The sequence below is a fragment of the Chiloscyllium plagiosum genome, chromosome 21 (assembly GCF_004010195.1).
Source record: "Chiloscyllium plagiosum isolate BGI_BamShark_2017 chromosome 21, ASM401019v2, whole genome shotgun sequence".
In the NCBI taxonomy this organism is placed as follows: Eukaryota; Metazoa; Chordata; class Chondrichthyes; order Orectolobiformes; family Hemiscylliidae; genus Chiloscyllium; species Chiloscyllium plagiosum.
In genome coordinates, this window is record NC_057730.1 from 29,000,168 (window position 1) to 29,013,735 (window position 13,568).

A 13,568-nucleotide genomic window follows, 5' to 3' on the forward strand; every position below is an offset into this window, starting at 1 on the left:
ATAGGCTGGAGAACCTAAAGCTGCATTCCAGTGACATGAGTTTATAGCCAAAATATGGTCACAATTACTGTAGTTTCCATTTTCCAACACCATTGAGATGGAATCTGAAACTTAGCAAAGACAATGTCACAACCAAAGAAGGCTATACAATTTGTATCACAGTACCTTCACATACCAACACTACTGAGATGGAGTCCACCTGCACTGGAAACAACACCAGAAACAATGATCTTATGGGAGCAAGAATTAATTACATACCATATGCATTCACACAGCACCCAGTTATCATCAGGGTACTCAGCCAGGTGGAGACAAACCATCAGACGGACAATGGGACAGTAAGCGAGGGATTCCCAGATATGATATAATCAAGCTACACTATCAGGACAGTATGCGAATCCCTGGGTAGTTGGAGAAGGATGGCCATGTGGTGAGCTAATAAGATTATTTGAGTTTCTTTCTCTCTGTGCAAACTGGCAAGTTTTTGACCCTTGACTGCTGTTTGTAACTGATTCAAGCAGCAGAAGCAGAGCTGTTTGAAGACTTTGACCCAGCACAACTCCCTCCTGAAGAACAAATAAAACACTCACTTGTATCTTTAAACTGTTGCCAGGCCAGAAGCATCAGGGCCATCAAATAAAAGCAGTGAGAATGCTAAATTCCACCAGCAATCAGCCAATCTTCACAAACTGTACACCATTTTTATTATTAATGAACTTGAACTTACTTAATCTATCCCTTACCACTCTAAGCTCTGAGTCAGGTTAATGGGCTGGGCAAAAGCTTAGCAGATGGAATATAAAGTGAAAAAATGTGAAATTATATACTTTGGTAGGAAGAATAGAGGAGCAGAATAGTATTTAAATGGAGAAAGATTGTAGAAAGCTGCTGAACAAAGGGATTTGTGATTCCTCATTCATGAATTACAAAAAATTAGCATTAAAGTTCAGCAGGTAAGAAGGAAAGCAAGTGAAAACTGATCTTTGTTTCAAAGCGAACGCAACATAAAAGGGTGAGATTTTTCTAAAACTATGAGGCACTAGTAAGACCATATTTGGCTTACTGTGAACAGATTTGTGTTTTTTATTAATGGGAAGATAAAGGGTATTGGAGGCAGTTCAGAGAATGTTCACCAGGGTGATACCGGGTAATCTTATGAGAAGAGTTTGAGTAACTTGGATGTATACTCATTAAAATATAGAAGAACAAGAGATGATCTTATTGAAACATGCATAATTCTTCGGGAAATTGTAAAAGGGTAGATGCTGTAACATTGTATCTAATTGTGGAAGAGATTAGAACTAGGGGAGACAGTTTAAAAATAATGTTTCACCAATTTAAGACTGAGAGAGTCATAGAGTCATAGAGATGTACAGCATGGAAACAGACTCTTTGGTGCAACCTGTCCATGCCTCCAGATATCCCAACCCAATATAGTCCCACCTGCCAGCAACCAGCCCATATCCCTCCAAACCCTTCCTATTCACATACCCACCCAAATGCCTTTTAAATGTTGCAATTGTACCAGCCTCCACCACTTCCTCTGGCAGCTCATTCCACACATGTACCACCCTCTGCGTGAAAAAGTTGCCCCTTAGGTCTCTTTTATATCTTTCCCCTCTCACCCTAAACCTATGCCCTCTAGTTCTGTACTCCCTGACCCCAGGGAAAATACTTTGTCTATTTATTGTATCCGTGCCCCTCATAATTTTGGAAACCTCTATAAGGTCACCCCTCAGCCTCCGACGCCCCTGGTCTTGTTGATTTGAGGAGAACTTTTTCTCTCAGAGGGTCATGAGTCCTTGGAATTCTCTACCCCAGAATAGTGGATGACCGAGATATTGAATATATTTAAGGCAGAGGTTGCTTAAATCTTGATTAAAAGGAAGACCAGCGATGTTATGGGCAGGTAACAAATTAGAATTGAGCCAATGATCACAGCAGCCAAATCTTAGTAAATAGAGAAGTGGGTTCAAGGGGCCAAATGGCCTAATCCTGCTCCAAATTTGTTTGTTCCAATTTAATTAATTTCTTTGTGTCTGTGTGTGTCCAAAACTTGGAGAGTATTTTTATTACTTTACTTTGATTAGATTTGATACAATAAAATTGAATTTAAGATGCCATGTCTAATTCTCATGATTACGGTGCTTAAACTGCTACATACACACCAAACTGGCAAGTAAATCCATTTCCAAAAACCTTGTTGCAGTCAAACAAGGGATGGGAAAAGAAATGCTCTTCATCTAATTATAGCAAGGAAGAACGTCACCTAAAGACAACATACCACAAAGTCACTGTCTGAAGGTATTACAATAGCTTCTGACCTCTCTAAAAATAACACAAAAAAGTAAAGAAGAACTAACAAGTACATGCTGTCGAGAAAATGGCTCTCGGTCTCATGGTGCAAAATACAGTGGGGCCACCATTAAAAACAAAGATGATGACAGTATGTTCCTCACTTATTCCCTTCTCCAGTCCAAACTCCTGAGCTCTGGCACACTGATCAAGCTGCTGCTGATGTGGTCATATATCTCCTGTTTCCCACCCTATCCTGCTTCCCTCACACTACTCTTCCAATTTGATCTTCTGCTTTCAGAAATAAAAGAACAATTGCTTGCTCAGCCACAACAGCATATGTAAGAAGAGAGAGAATATGACAGCATTAATAAAGAGCCCTCCTCGCTGCCAGCTCAAATACTAACATCGAGTTGTACTCAGTACAATTTAAGTCATCCAGGCATGAACAGCCCACTACCAGGCCAGGGGTTTAAGGATGGTTTCTGTGTGAACTCACTGAATAAAATAGTTTTGAATTGTTCTGCTGTAGTGGACCTAGATGAACACCTTGATGAGGCAGGATACAGAACAGGAGGCTGCTGAGGTACGTGAACACTGCAAGGTTCATTGGTACAATGCTTGGCCTGTCAGACAGCCACCCATCATTGTCAAGGAGCTGAAAGGAATCCAACAGAGCTTGCCCTTTCTGCAACGTCTGCTCCACCTCCCAATTGTGTTGCAAACATCGAGACACTGTCCTTGCTGTGTCCATACCTTTTGTTTTCTTTGTGAGGATGCGTTATCTGTTCCTCGGTCTTCCCTGTTAGAATGCAGTAAAATTCTTTGACAATTTTGGAAACTCATCATCCAAGCCTACAGAAACACAGCAGAGTGCTTCCAGGCACTTTGAAATATCAGATGTTTTCAAGTTTATCTCCCCTTCGGGTGTCTGGCCCTTTAAGTAGCATTGGTGCAAAGGCAGATTTACATGCAAATTTGTGACCTGGACTTGTGGCCTTCTTGTTTCCTGGATGACTGAATCAGCATGAAGGGCTCAGTTGGAGGAATGTGATCTTGAGCAGCATCTGATATCATAGTGGCATATCTATGAGGCTAGGAGCTCAACAGGGATAGGATGTTTCTCAATAGGGTCAACCCACAGATTGAGAGAGTGCAGGCATAGATGGAATGGGAGAAGCATATAGCAAGTGCAGGAGTTCCCTGGATGCATTCTGGCTCTTCAGCCAGTATTCAGTTCTGAAGAATGGAGAGAGTCATGGTTTCTCTGAGGAGCCACCAAAAACTAAGTCCATAACATCCTGAGTATCTCAGCTCTACAGAGGAGCAAGAAGAAAGCAACAGTGATAGGGAATTCTCTGGTGACAGGACCACTCAGATGTTTCTGTGGCTGTAGATACATATCCAAGATAGTACATTGCTAGGGGCAAGGAACCAACCTTCCTTGATAAGCAATTGACAATTAATTAACAAAAAATAATTTTAAAAAAAGCAATTGACAATTAAATTACATCAAGTATCAATTATATAGTGGATGGAAAGAGATTTAACAGAAAAATATAGTCATAGAATCATACAGTACAGAAAAAACCCTTTGGCCCATCAAATCCATATTACATTAGTTTCCAGCTTCCAGAAAAATCTGTTGACTCCTTTATTAATGATCTTTGCAAATTGTAGCAATATTCTGACTGTGGCAATTTACTACCTAAACTAATATAAAACAAATTGTTGTCAAAATTTCTGATAAATTATTGTCAGAATTTCTGATATATCCTTTCAAAATCATGGTCTCCAATCCACGGATCACAGTAGCCTGCTCAATCCCAGAGTCTCTGACAATCAATCTCACTGCCTGCATGCAATCCCTCACCATGCACAGGTCAATCATTGTAGTACTGCATGACCTCTGCTTTGGGAAGATGTGCAGCTAGAAAAAAGTGCATACTCTTAACAGGTTGTGCAGGTTGGTGCATCATGTTTCATTTTGGTCCAGGTGGACTATCATAGCAGGATAAAATAAATTCTGTGGTAGCAATGCAAATAAATGAAGAAGAGCTAAGCTAGGTACTGACATGTATATGAGAGTTCTACAAATGTAGGAGGCCATTCAGCCCATCATGTCCATACACACAGTCTGCACAGCATTTTAGTTAGTCCTCTGACTGCTCTTACAGAACTGCAGTTTCCTTTTCAGCTACTTATGTATGATGTCCATGCAGGATGAAGAAGAAGTTCAAGGAGTGCTACTACATCCCACATCCAATATCCAATACCAGTCAAGTAGGTGGCCCTGAAACAAATTGCAACCACAGACGTGACTTTCCATGCCTCCACATTTGAAAGCAGCCAGTAACATTCTGGATGTTCCAGAGGCTGGGATCCAGTGGCCAGGCTGCAGTGTGACCAGTGGCAGAGTGACATCACAATGTAATAATGATGGAGTGATGACCTTGGACCATTAAAAAGAAAACAAAAATGTACAACTTCCAGGTGGAATGGGAAATGAATTTCTGATCACAACTTGTCACCAAATATATTGATAATTAAAAGGGAAACTTTGGAACAACACCACCCAACGATGCGCAGTAAACGGAAGGATGATTTTCCTTTGAACAGCACAATTCAGACAAAGAAAGGCTATAAACTGAAGGCCTTTTTGAAGGCTCAGCAGTCACTATTTTCTAAACCAGCAGCAACAGATAAGGCCTGCACTGAAGCATCATTTCACATTTCGCAAAAGACAAGAAATTAATTAATTAATGAAGCAATGACGGTGGCCAATAACTCTTTATTCAAAGACAATAAAAACAAAGAATAAATAATAATGACAAATGACAGCATGTCATGTGATGCTTCCACAATTGCAAAACAAGTGGAATCTTTGTCCACAATTGTCTTTCAGCAACTACAGCAGGACCTGAAAGACCTTGAAAGTTTGTGACTACAGTTCGATGAGTTAATTTACATTACTGACACAGCCCAGCTGTTGTTTTTGTGTGCATTGTTTTTAAGAACACAACAACCAAAAAGGATCTTATCATTCTTTTGTCCATTAAAGTTAGAACAAGGGGTGAGAATTCAAAAGTATATGCTTAAGAAAAACATTCCAGTCAAGAAACTAGTTTCCATCACAACCAATGGTGCACTAGCCACACTTAACACAAATGTGGGCTTTGCAAAAGTGATCCAGATTTCTCTCTTTTGTCAATTACCACAAGATAATCCACCAGCAAACATTAAGAAGTTATGGACTTTTCCCATGTAATAGCAGTTGTTGTTAAGATTGTAAACTCAATTTGAGCAAGAACCCTTCCTCACTGCTAGTTTAAATGTTTACTCGATGAACACAATGTTACTTATAGACCATAAGACCATAAGACATAGGAGTGGAAGTAAGGCCATTCGGCCCATCGAGTCCACTCTGCCATTCAATCATGGCTGATGGGCATTTCAACTCCACTTACCCGCATTCTCCCCATAGCCCTTAATTCCTTGTGACATCAAGAATTTATCAATCTCTGCCTTGAAGACATTTAGCGTCCCAGCCTCCACTGCACTCCGCAGCAATGAATTCCACAGGCCCACCACTCTCTGGCTGAAGAAATGTCTCCGCATTTCTGTTCTGAATTTACCCCCTCTAATTCTAAGGCTGTGTCCACAGGTCCTAGTCTCCTCGCCTAACGGAAACAATTTCCTAGCGTCCACCCTTTCCAAGCCATGTATTATCTTGTAAGTTTCTATTAGATCTCCCCTTAATCTTCTTATGATTAACTAATCCTCCATGCTGATGTAAGGTGGTTAATTTGAGCAAAAGTCCTGCAATGATTTTTAGCCTGAAATTTGTCACCTTCCGAACTCAAGGAATGAAATGTGTAGTGAGCTGTCACACAAACCATTGTTCAACTTTGTGTTCCTTATAAACATCATGTCTAAACCGAATGAGCTGAACTGAGAACTGCAGGGAAAACATAGTAACTTAACACATATGATCAATACTGTGAGTGCATTTAAATTGTAACTGGGTCTGTTGTCCTCCCAATTAAAATATAAAACACTGCAACACTTCCCGGCTCTAGAGAAAATACTACAAACAAAATCAAAGGCAAAGAAAAATGGTTCCATCCAGAAAACCTCTGTGCAGACCTGAGGAAGTTAGAAGAGGAATTCAACATGCAATTTCAGGAATTAGATGTGATCATCATGTTTGTCTCAAGTCTATTCCTTCAAGTAGATGTTAGTAGGTCGGCTATAAAATTCCACAATACAGTGGAGTTGATGTGGAAATAATTACTGTGCAAAATGATTTTGAGCTGAAAGTCAGATCAGGGACAGTGAGTTTTAGGGATGTATCAACAGAGAAAAATATCTACTCTTATCTTCCTATGTATTTAAGGTGAAAGTTTACTTTGACTTCACATACCTCTGAGAAACCACATTCTCACAAGTGCAGCTAATCAAGTTCAAATATCACACTCTCCTTATGGATACCCACTTGATGGACAGCATATGACTCGCTGTCTCAAACACAAACTCGAAGGCACTGGTAGATAATGTGCAGTCACAGGTGCCACACTGAGACTTGCAGAGTAGAAGACAAAATGAATAATTATGTATATAGCAAACTTTTAATTAACCAGCATCTAAGGGACTGGGAGTGTACAAGTTGATTTATTATTCCAGTTGATCAAGAGGTCCACATAATCAATGCAAATACATGCTAAGTAATAGAAACATAATGTAGAGGGTACACACGTCAGTACTATAGTTTAGATCAGAGTGGTGCTGGAAAATCACAGCAGGTCAGGTGATCTGCTGTGCTTTTTCAGCACCACTCTGATCTAAACTCTGGTTGCTAGCATCTGCAGTCCTCACCTTTGCCTACGTCAGTACTATACTTTATTTACAACATAAATTACTTAAATAATAATGTTAAAATTCACACAACGCCGGGTTATAGTCCAACAGGCTTATTTGGATGCACTAGCTTTCAGAGCGATGCTCCTCATCAGGTGGATGTGGAGTTTAATAAGATCATAAGACACAGAATTCATAGCAAAAGTTTACAGTACGATGTAACTGAAATTATATATTCAAAAAGACCTGGATTGTTTGTTAAACAATGATTTAAAACCTTTGGAGATCAGTTCTAAAACAGTTTCAAAGAAGAGGCTGAATAGATTGGGACGGTTATCACAGGAGCGGAGGGGGTTAAGGGGTAAGCTTCCAGACTTTTATCAAATCATGAGGGGCATACATAAGGTGAATGACAGGTGTCTTTATCCGAGGATAGGGACTTTCGAGATGGGAGTGGGCATATTTTTAAGGTGAGAGGAGAAATATTTAAAAGCCACCTGAGGGGCAACTTTTTTACACAGAGGTTGGTTCGTGTGTGGTATGAACTTCCAGGGGAAGTGGTGAATGCAGGTATAGCTACAATGTTTAAAAGACATTTAGATAGGTTCATGAACAAGAAATGTTTGGAGGGATATGAACCATACTCAGGCAGATGGAATTAATTGAGTTTGGGATTATGGTTGGTATGGACTGGTTGGACCAAAACGTCTGTTTCCATGCAGTATGACTCTATGACAGTAAGACTATAAGTCATATTAGATTTGTAATGTTAACTCTGTTTTTCTCTCTCCACAGATGCTACCAGACCTGATTAGTTTCTCCAGCACTTCCTGTTTTTGTTTCAGGTTATTATTTTAGCCAAGTTCTCTGTCTTAGTTACAGTTTCAGTAGCAGTAATGCAAAATTCCATACATGGAGTCTGGTGTCTCACAAGAAACCATTGTGTATCTCAAATGTAATGGAACCAATTCATAAGTAATATGTAATTAACTTGCTTACTTTTATCAAGACTAAGCCTAATGTCTACCTAAAATATCATGTCACCATACTTCCCCACAGCATTAGTAACACAGACTGCCAAGAGGTGGAGAGGGGGAGAGGGGCAAGGGACAGGTTTGGAGAGTAAGAGGTGGTGAGGGTGGGTGACAGGGTCAGAGTATGGAGGGTGTAGAAGGTGAGTGTCAAGGTCAGGGGATGGAGGATGAGTGTCAGGGTCAGGGGATGGAAGGTGAGTGTTGGGGATGGAGGAAAGGTGAGTGTCAAGGTGAGAGAGTGGAGGGTGAGAGTGAGGGAGTGGGAGGTGAGGAGAGTGAGGAAGACAGCAGGATCAGGTAGCAACAGGGGTATAGTAACTGGAAGAAGCTGCAAGCAAAAGGGAAATGGTGAGCACTAACGTCACAGACGGGAGGCAGAAATTCTCTCTAAATTGCTGGCCTACAATCCAGACCTAATTCAGAGCCTTCACAACAGTATTCTAACCCTCAAAGTCCCCACACCTACCGTCACCCCGTCACATCTCACAACTCCCTGTTCCTCCTCTGACTCTGTCGTCCTGCAGTTTTAAAATGACTGTAATAGGGTTTCAATGGTAAAATGGGAAGCACTGTTATAACCTGCAATATAAATGAAAATGAAACAGAAAGAAGAAAATACATTGAAATTTCAATGTAAACGTATTAATAAAGTGACAGTTATTAGATATTGTGAGAGAGACTGTTAAACGTGTATTCTACCCCATCCCCAGAACAAGATTTCCACGTATACTTGTTGTGAATTGACAGAACCATTAGATGGCATTATAGTATCACAAAAGAGAAAATGTTTAAAAATCACACAACGCCAGGTTATAGTCACAGCTACCTGATGAAGGAGCAGTGCTCCCAAAGCTAGTACTTCCAAATAAACCTGTTGGACTATAACGTGGTATTGTGTGATTTTTAACTTTGTCCACCCCAATCCAACACCGGCTTCTCTACATCAAAAGAAAAAAAGACTATTCTATCCTATTTATGAGAAGCAAAATCCTCTAGTAATCTCATGTAATGTTGAACTAATCAATCTAATATGTTCAAAATATGATTATTAATATTCCTTCAATGAAACTTTGATCAGCAGCAAAGCTATTGAAGACAGAACAATTGCAAGTGAGAGAAACAATTCAACCAAACAGTGACAGATTTATAATTAAAGGTTGGAACATCATTGGGTTAGGATCTGCATCAGGACAAAGATCCCAAATTTACATAGAAACATAAAGCAGGAGAAGGAGGGGCCACATTTCAATATAATCATGGCTGACCCTCTATCTCAATGCCATATTCCATTTTTCTCCCAATAGCCCTTTATGCCTTTAAAACCAAGAAATGTATCTATCTCGTTCTTACATAATTTCAGTGACGTGGCCTCCACAGGTGTTCAAGAATTAAAATCTGTGACAATTCCAGTGAAATAACGTCAAATAATTATGGTCCCGAAAGATAAGGGATAAACTAGTTTCCCTGCTTCATTCAACCACTCTCTTGATTGGCTGCAACAAAGTTAATGTAAAAGAGAAACCAAAACAGAAGTTGCTGGCAAAGCTCAGCAGGTTTGATAGCATCTATAAAGAGAAATCAAAGTTAACATGACCCTTCCTCAGAACTGGGTTTTTACTTAACTTTAAAGTGATCCATTTCTTCATGGATAACTTCTGGTTGGAGTCATACCTGACACATAGGAAGATGTTCATGGTTGTTGGAGGTCAGTCATCTCAGCTCCAGACCATCTCTGCAGGAATGCCCCAGGAGAGTGTCCTGGGCCCAACCTTCTTCAGCTGCTTCAGCAATGACCTTCTCTCCATCAAAAGGTCAGAAGTGGAGACGTTCGATGATGATTGATCAATGTTCAGCACCATTCACAACTCTTCGTACACTGAAGCAGTCCATGTTTAAATGCAACAAGACCTGGAAAATATCAAGGCTGGGCTGAGAAGCTGCAAATAACATTCATGCCAAACAATGCCAGGCAAAGGCCATCTCTAATAAGAGACATTCAATAACCAGCACGGAGATTGATAAAATTGAAAAAAACTAGACGAAAAGGTAGTGGAGACATGAACCAAATAAAAAATGGCAGTGAAACAAATAAACTAAGGAAATAATACAAAAAAAAAGCAATTCCTCCTCAACTTTCAGAGACTGACCCACCCTATAAAAGTGAAATGCCCTTTATTGCCAGATTCCAAGAAATGGCAAGCTGAAATGAAAATTTCAATGAGGATGAAGAATAAGAAAATAAAATGAATGAAAGAGCATGAAAATCGAGACGGCTACATCGTAAGATAAGCAGGGAATCTTAATATCTTCAAACAGGAGTAATATAATCACACAAGCTTATAGCTCACAGGTAGGCCATTCAGCCTGCTGTGCCTTTGCTGGCTCCTTGGAATGCAGTTGAGTACTTAGATCCCATTTTAGCCCAATAAATTCATCATACACAAACATATTCAATTCCAACAGAATTCCGACATGAAAATGGAAAGTAAAATGGTATTTTAATGAGTCAAGAGTGTGTTTCTGGAAAAAGCACAGCAGGTCAGGCAGCATCTGAGGAGCAGGAGAATTGGCATTTCGGGCATAATCCCTTGATTAGGAATGATGAATGGCTTATGTCCAAAATGTCAATTCTCCTGCTCCTCGGATACTGCCTGACCTGCGGTGCTTTCCCAGCAACACACTCTTGACTCTGATCTCCAGCATCTGCAGTCCTCATTTTCTCCTGGTATTTTAATGAATATGTTACTGACAAAATTAAGTTGTTCAATAGTATGAGAGAGGCACATAAATTAATTTAAAGCATTCCTCACGCATCTCACTTCCAGACTTCCTTGCAAACCTGGAGATTCCTGATAGAACCATTAGATGGCAGCTTAGGATCACAAAAGTTAAGTGTTACAAAGGGTCTCCACTCTCTCTCTCTCTCTCTCTCTGTCTGTGGGCCCCAGGAGTTTACTCATGCTATATACCAAAATCTCCCTCATTACCTATGCACAACTCTTATGGCTCCCTACCCATAATATTCTCCCTGCTGTCAGGGATTCCTGGCACTGATGCTATCTTTTGAACCCAACCGTATACATTGTCAGACGCTAGTAGTCTGCAGCTGCCATGCACAGCTCCTGTTAATGCCACAACCAAGGTTAGGCAGAGGGAAATTCACACCTCCCCCTCCCCTTTTCTGGCAGAGCCGTAGAGGAAGGGGTACGCATTTGGTCACTGCTACAAGATGTCAGTGTCTGCAGGTTACTGCTCTAACTTTCATGGTGAAAATTGTCACCAACTAGTTTTTACCTGAGGAGGGGGTGTGGGAAACTGCATAATAATGGGAGGTGACATAATAATAAGGACGTTAATGCAGACAAATAGGTTCAGTCTACTCACTCATGAAAATTTCATCTCACCATTTAGCAATTGGTTGGAAAATGGAAATTTTTGCACTTAGTGTTGTCTATTTCCTCACTGTTAATCATACGATTGCTCCCATTGTTCAGATGCTGGGAAGATTCCACACGAAATGTTTTCCAGTTTTTAGGCAGTTGCATGAACAGCTTGTTTCGATTCTCTTAATCTCTGTTCTTCTTCATTTCCAAGTTCCCAGAGCTTGTTCATAAATTACTTTAGATCTGTGCCCTTTCATTTTCAATCTTTTGATAAGTAGGAACATGTTTCTCCCCCTTTATTATATCCAGACTTCTCATGCTTTGAAACACTCAGATTTCCTTTTAGCTTTCTTCTGGCCCAGGAGAATAGTCCTAACTCTTCCAATCTATCCTCATAACTGAAATTTCTCATCCATTGAACTATTTTTATAAATCTCTTCTGCACTCTCTACAATACATTCACATACTGTGGCATCCAGAACTGTACACAGCACTCAGCTGAAGTCTAACAAGTGTTTTATAAATGTTCAGTGTAACCACCTTGCTCTTGTACACTTATAAATAAAGCCCATGATATTGCATGGTCCCTCCACCAGTCCCACTGCATTCACATATCTATGCACATGTACATCCAGATCCCTCTGCTCCTGCACCCACCTAGGTATTACACACCATATTTTATATTATCTGTCCATGTTCTTCATATCAAAATGTATTACCTCGCTGCTCACTCCACCATCTTATTGGAGTTCTACATTGTCTTCCTCTCAGTTTAAAACGCTTCCAAGTATCATATCATCTGCAAATTTTGAAATTGTTCCCTACCCACCAAGAGCTAGAAAATTATGATATGTGAGGAAAAACAATGGCTTCATTACCAACTCCTGGGGAAATCCACGTCAAACCTTCTTCTAGTCCAAAAATATCCATTGACCATTATCTTCTGTTTCCTAATACTCAGCCGCCTAAATATACAAATGCAAGAGCTCCTCATTATTCAACTGCTTTCCTCACTCTGATGCCACTTTAATCTATAAGGAATTCAGTTATATGTCCCACTTAATTCTTGTTATCAGAAGAGAGTACATTCTTTCCATATCTACCCTGTTAAAACTCCTCAAGATCTTTTATGTTTCAATCAAGTTATTTCCTACTCTTGCAAACAGTTGAGACAGGCCTAGCCTGAACAACCTCTCATCATAAGATAATGTTTCCTTTGAACTGCTTCCAATGCAAATTATATATTTCTTAAATAAGATAACTGTCCACAATATTTCAGATGTGGTCTCACCACGGCCCTGTATGACAAAAGCGTAGACTTCTTCCTTTGCATAAAATCATACATTTGATTACTTCTCTAATTACCTGCTTTAACTATATAACAGTCTGATCTGATTCATGAATGAGGACACCCAGATCCCTCTGCATCTCAAAGCTCTGCAATCTTTTGCTGTTGAGAGAATATGCTTAGATTGTTTTTAATTCTTCCTGCCAAAGTGGACAATTTCGCATTTTCCCAAATTATACTCCACTAGCCAGATCTTTGTCCAAACATTTAACCTAGTTATTTACTTTTGTAGCTTGTTATGTCCTCTTAAAGTCATAGAGAAACACATCACAGAAACAGACCCTTCAGTCCAACTCGTCCATACCAACCAGATAACTTACATAAATCTAGTCCTATTTGCCATCATTTGGCCCATACCTCTGTCAACCTGAACTATTCATTTACCTATCCATGTGCCTTTTAAATGTTGTAATCATATCAGCCTCCAAGACTTCCTCTGGCAATTCATTTCAGATATGCGCCACCCTCCGTGTGAGAAAGTTGCCCCTTAGATCCCTTTTCTATCTTTTCCCTAAACCTATGCCCTCTAGTTTTGGACTCTCCCACTGGGAAAAGACCTTGTCTATTTACTCTATCCGTGCCCCTCATGATTTTATAAACCTCTATCAGGTCACCTCTCAGCCTCCAACTCTCCAGGGAAAATAGCCCCGT